The sequence below is a fragment of the Humulus lupulus genome, chromosome 5, assembly GCF_963169125.1.
Source record: "Humulus lupulus chromosome 5, drHumLupu1.1, whole genome shotgun sequence".
NCBI classification, from domain to species: Eukaryota; Viridiplantae; Streptophyta; class Magnoliopsida; order Rosales; family Cannabaceae; genus Humulus; species Humulus lupulus.
The window spans coordinates 214,282,825-214,289,010 of NC_084797.1; the positions used below are offsets into that span (position 1 = coordinate 214,282,825).

Genomic DNA, 6,186 nt, shown 5'->3' on the forward strand with positions numbered 1-6,186 from the left:
AAGTTTCCTTCTCATAGGATTCGAACTAATACTTTTGAGGGGGCAAAATGTTACACCCATATTTTGAGATAAGAGGTTATGACCCCGAAAGCTAGGGTCGTCATGTGTGAGCTCGAAATGTATAAAAACATCATATGGTCTGTCCGTAAAACCTCTGAAGTAAAACAACGACCTCGAGGATGTGTAACCTCGAATATTCTCTAAGCTCGCGATGGACAATAGTACGACACTCGAATATATCTTGTACCGATCGTCTTTAGGCGAGATAGCTCGAGCGTGGAAAATGCAAGCTCGTATGCGACAGCTTTGTCAGCGTTTACTTGTCCCGAGCATAGCGCGAAGTTGGGTGGCGAGCTCGTGATTGACTCATAGTCTTGACAGACTCGATGCCAATTGCTGATCTCGAAGAACTGATAAATCACCTGGGATAGCCCATTGCGTATGAACTTATTTATTGTTGTGTAATCCCAATATTTAAGGGATGGCATTTAATCTGTTATCCGTTCCCGATCCTCACGGGACGTTTCCGTGTATATAGGAGATAATGCATTTAATATCATTATTTCAATTGATATACAGAATATCTTCCCAAAATATGTGGGAATGAATTCTGCAACCTTCTCTAAATAGAGAAGGAATCACCATTTGTAAAGGAGGGATTTCCAATTTCTGGAGAAAAAGCTCTGGGTAATTCTTCTCTGAAGAATTTTCAGAAAACTCCAAATCTTAATAACATAGACTCGTGGACTAGGAAGAATTTACTGCTGAACCACGTAAAAATTCTTTTGATTCTCTTCATGATTCATTCGCTTCATTGTTTAATTTCTCTATAATTTAAGTTGACGAAAAATGGCGTCAACACCAAGTTGCTTATAAACAGAGTAAGGCAATAAATTCACACTAGCACCTAAATCAAGTAAAGCCTTGTTAATAAAATGATCACCAATAATGCATGAAATTGTGGGACACACCCAGGATCTTTATATTTAACAAGACTCTTATATTGAATAATGGAACTAGACTTTCCTATCTCATATTAACCTTTTGGATTTGGGATAGGTTGAGTAGGGAATGTTCCTTTTTCTATCAGCTAAAGCAGTAGCGAGTTGTCCTACTTGTGTCTCGAGTTTGGTAATTGATTGAGACTGATTTTGTAGGATTTGTTGAGTGGATTGCATAAATTGTTGTAAGGTATCTTCTAAGGAAGATTTCCTTTTTAAAAGGATATGGTTGATTTTGTGGGGCATGAGTTTGGTTTTGCGTGTTGTATTGGTGCCCTTGATTCATTGGAGGTTGGTTTTGTCTCCATGAAAATTTTGGATGGTTTTTCCAATTTGGATTATAAGTGGATGAAAATGGGCTATCATTTGGTTTCCCATAAGCATGAAGAGCATTGGCCTCCTCAGAAAAGGCTTCTTGGTAGGACGGACATGATTGGGCATTATGGCAAGGACTAGAACATATAGAACAAACATCTTTTCTTGGTTGTATTGGAGAATTTATAGTTTGGTTTATGGCTAAAGCTTCTACTTTTCTCGCTAATTTGTCTAAGGATGTTCTTAAGTCTAATTCATCTTTTACTTCATACCTTCCTCCTCTTTTTGGTTAATTAGTTGACCTAGACCTAGGATCAAAATAATTCCATTGTTGTGAATTGACAGATAAATCTTCAAGGGCGTCCCAAGCCTCTTGTCCTTGAAATTTTAAAAATTTTCTAGTATGCATAGATTGAATCATTTGACGATTAGAGAGAGTCAAATCATCATAAAAATATTTTACAAGTCTCCATTTTTCAAAACCATGACGAGGACATTTTAATAATATATATTTAAATCTTTCCCAACATTCATAAAACTCTTCATTATCTTTTTGAAAAAACTCAGAAATTTTTCTCCTTAGACTTTCAGTTTTAGACATAGGAAAAAATTTCAGCAAAAATTTATTATAAAGTTGATCCCATGTAGTTATAGACCCTCTGGGAAGGGAATTTAACCAAGCTTTTGATTTATCTTTTAATGAAAAAGTGAATAATCTTAGTTTGACAGACTCATCAGAAAATTTTTAAATTTAAATGTTGAGCAAATTTCTAAGAAATCTTTGACATGCATGTAAGGATCCTCTCTATCTAACCCATAAAAAGATGATAACAATTGAATGATTGATGGTTTAAGTTCAAAATGGGAAGCAGAAGTGGTAGGAAAAATAATACTCGAAGGAGCATTAGATGAAATAGGAGGAAAATATTCAAGCAAGGTTTTTTCAGGCACAACATTTTCATCAACAAGATTTCTAATAATATTAGCAATTGGTTCCATGATGCTCAAATTTTTACTAACACTTTCAATTTCAAACAAAGATAGACGTATTTTTACTAATTGATTTTTAGAGTTACTTCCCAATGATGCATACAATTTTCACAAACAAGGCAAAAAGGTAATCTCCAACAAACAATTTTCTGACGTGGAAGATCAGTTAAAACTGAAACCACAAGCATATTTAGAAATTTTAGAGATTTCACAACAAAATAGTTTTTATGGTTTACTTGTCCTCGGGCCTATTTGATTCAACTTACTCGCACACTACTAACAACTCCCTGGGGTTAATTAGCAGAGGCAGATTGTAAATTTTGTTTAAGTTTCCTTTAAGTAAAGATTGATTATGGTGAAATGACAAGATTTAGTTTTTTTTTTCAAGTTTTTTTTCACAATTACACAATAATATGATAAGAGACAGAGAAAAATAAGGTAAGGTTAAATAAGGCTATCAAAAATTAGGCAAGAGTAGGGAGGCATAGCATGTCATCAACTAAAACATAAGGTAAATGACTAGGAGGCAAAATTGTCATCAACTAGCTAGGAGGAAAAATTGCCATCAATTAGTAAATTGCACAAAAATATAACAACAAGATAAATAAAGAAAATTACAACAAAGGTAAGGAAGCACAAGTGTCGTCAACTAACAAAGATATACAAGGAATAAATATTACAACAAAATTAGGAGGCACAAGTGTCATCAACTATAAAAATTAAAAAGATAGAAAGGAGGCACAAGTGTCGTCAACTAAAAAATAACAATAAATATAAATATATAAGTAAGTTTTTTTTATGGGTGGTAGAACCGTCCCAAATTTTTTTTTTAGTTTTTTATATAAATATATATTTTATATTTTTGTATATATAGTTTTTTTTAAGTGCAAAAATTTAAATAACTAGTAGAAGAATTCACTAACCTTGAGAAAAAGTTTGTTTATTTTCTTTCAACTCCCCGACAACAGCGCCAAAAACTTGATGGACCCAAAATGAGTATGTTTTAAATATTTATATCGCAAGCGCACAAATCGTATATATAGTATAGAGTTTGTGTAAGCAAAGATGTCGAACCCAAATAAGTTGTCTAAAATAAAAAAGAAAACTATTTTAAACCAACATTAATAAACTCTAACCTAGCTCCAAAGATTGATGATGGAATATTGTGACAAGAAAATTAAATAAAGGCAATAATAAAGAAATTAAAGATAATATATATAGCTAAATTAATAATTGTTAAACAAGATGGTAGAAGAAAGATTATTAAGATAATAGAATCCACAAAATATAGCTTCAATAATATTTATAAGTGCATTGGTTCCCAACTTTTAGTAATAGTAGAAATTAATCAAATCATCACTTATTCAAATTAGATATTCTATTTAAGCACAAGTTATTATAGAAATATAGGATATATCTTCACTTTTAAGATATAATTTCAAAGTATTTAGTGTGAATCAACCTAAAGAAACAACAAATAAATCAATGAATATTATTTATAAGGCAAAACATAATATTTTTGTTCTAAGCATTTGATGTGCACAATTTAATGGCACATCTTAATAAAAGAATATTATGATTTTGCACTAATGAAGAACAAAGTATAAATATGTGCTAACGATAAAAAATACATGATATTTAAGATGAAAGAAGATATTTGAAGAAGAAAAATCCATAAACTTTGTTGCACAAATGGGAAATCAACATACAGAATAAATACTATCTAGTTGCATATTGTTTCATCATCACCTTAATAATCTTAAAAAGATTAGAAACTCATAACTAGAATAGAAACTACGAAATAAAGAGAATACATACTTGAAAAATTCTCTTGAAAAACACTAAAATGGAGGAGAGAATTGGTAGAAAAGATGATGGTAACCAAAAAATTAAGCCCCAAAAAAATGGTTTTGAAATTACATATTTATAGCCAAAATAATATCATTAAAATAATAATAATAATAATATGTCTAGTCGGGGTAAATCCTAGGGTGTCATGATGAATTTTGTAGTGAAATATGTAGAAAAATTGGGTAAAAATGTGGGATTTGAGGGACAAGGAGACAAAATTGGCTTAAGAGGAATGGGAAGGTGGCTGGTTGGCTGCTGGTGGCAGGTGGGCTTAGGCTTCTGGTGGGCCCACGGGAGGCAGCTAGGGGCTAGAGAGGGCAGGTGGGTTGGCTTCGGGTTAGGCCTGGGTGCAGGCAGGTTGATGCGTGCGGGCCCAGGGTGTAACGACCCAAATTTACTAATAGAGCTTAAGGGCCTTAATTAGTGTACTGGGAGGGCATAACTGGATTATATGTGATTTAAATGATTAAATGCATGATTATGTGATAAACATGCTTATATGATTATATGAATTTATGAGATGCATGATTTTGAGTATTAGTATGCATGTAGGCCTTGTTTAGGTTATAAGGGTATACTCGTAATTCTGGCGTTGAGGGCATAAATGTAAATATTTGTGATAAATTTTTGAGACCACATTATTATGTGGATATATCAGCAGCTTGTGACTCGTGGCAATCCTAGTGAGCAGTCTAGCGAAAAAATCACGATGGGAATTTATACCCGGCTCGGGGCGAGCCTGGGGGTATTTCTGGGAATTTGGGAAATATATTGGAGATTATTTGATATTGAGGAAAGTAATTGGTGATTAGTTAGGTGTCAGGATTTAAGTGGTAATTATTAGGGACACTCGAAGAATTAGCGAGAATTGGGAATAATGACCAAATGCCCTTAGAAGGACTTAAAGGTTTAGTTATAATTGGGAGGGCAATATGGTCATTTGAATTTAAAGGGATAAGCTATATTCAGCTTTTAGGACTTAGTGGAATTGTTAGAAAGAAGTAGAAACTGAAAGAAGAAAGAAAGAAGAGAAAACAGAACACTTAGACTTACTCTCTTATCCTCCAATCGGTTTGGTCATCTTTCACCACCTTTTGAGGAATTTTGAAGATTTAACTCAGGAAAACTTGGGCAGGAGCTTGGGGCTAGAGACCTTTGTGAAGCTAGAGGTTTTACCAGGGATTTGTCACTTAATTGAGGTAAGGTCTCAAGGTTTTGTTGAGTTTTCTAATCTGTGTTAGAAATGATTTCTGAAACTTGATTTTGATGGAAGTTAGGAGAATTAAGCTTTGGCAATTAAGGAGTTAAAATCTGGAAAGGTTTGGAGGATAACCTAAAGTTGATTTCCCCATCAAAGGTAAGAAAATTCTAAGTTTGATCAACTTGGTTGCTGGGTTAGTTTTGAGTTTCTAGTTGAGTTCTTGAATTCTGAGTTCAATGCTTACTTCCTTTGTTTGATGATGCATGTGGTTAGAATTGAGGTTGTTGGGTCATGTGTGATGATATGTAGATGATGATGGGCTAAAATTGGTGTATGGTTGAGGTTTGGAGGGGTTCTATAGAAGTTTGGCTTGGGGAAAATCGAAGGAGAAAAACCAGAGTGCTGAAGTGCTGTAACTAGCGCTGTAGCGCTAGCCTTTGGGCGCTACAGCGCTAGGCTTGGCTGATTTGGGCGTTTTTGCTTCTGTTTGTAGTGCTATAGCGCCCACTTTAGGGCGCTGTAGCGCTACCCTATTTCCAGAAGGGAATTTTTGGGTTATTTCTTAGGGTTTTTGCCCGGGGGCTCAGGGATTGATTCCACCACCTCGTTTGGTGGAATTAGGGTTTCCCGAGGGCTCGGGATTGGTCCCAAGGTTAGGTTTTGGGATTGAATTTTGGTAATGGTTCTAACTTATGACCGTGACTAGGTGTACACTAGGGCTCGGAAGGGATCGTGCTTGAGGGTTGTCATCATTGATCAAAGCTACCGGAATCCAAAGGTAAGAAAACCGCACCCGGTTATGTGATTATGTTGGGACTAAGAGCTCCA

General features: G+C 34.6%; 1 non-coding gene across 1 annotated transcript; it reads left to right on the forward strand.

Moving 5' to 3' along the window:
- The first annotated feature begins 1,795 nt into the window (after positions 1 to 1,795).
- Positions 1,796 to 1,902, forward strand: LOC133781178 (small nucleolar RNA R71). The gene has a single exon (XR_009869971.1). It is a non-coding gene; the product is annotated as a small nucleolar RNA R71 (small nucleolar RNA).
- Positions 1,903 to 6,186: the final 4,284 nt, after the last annotated feature.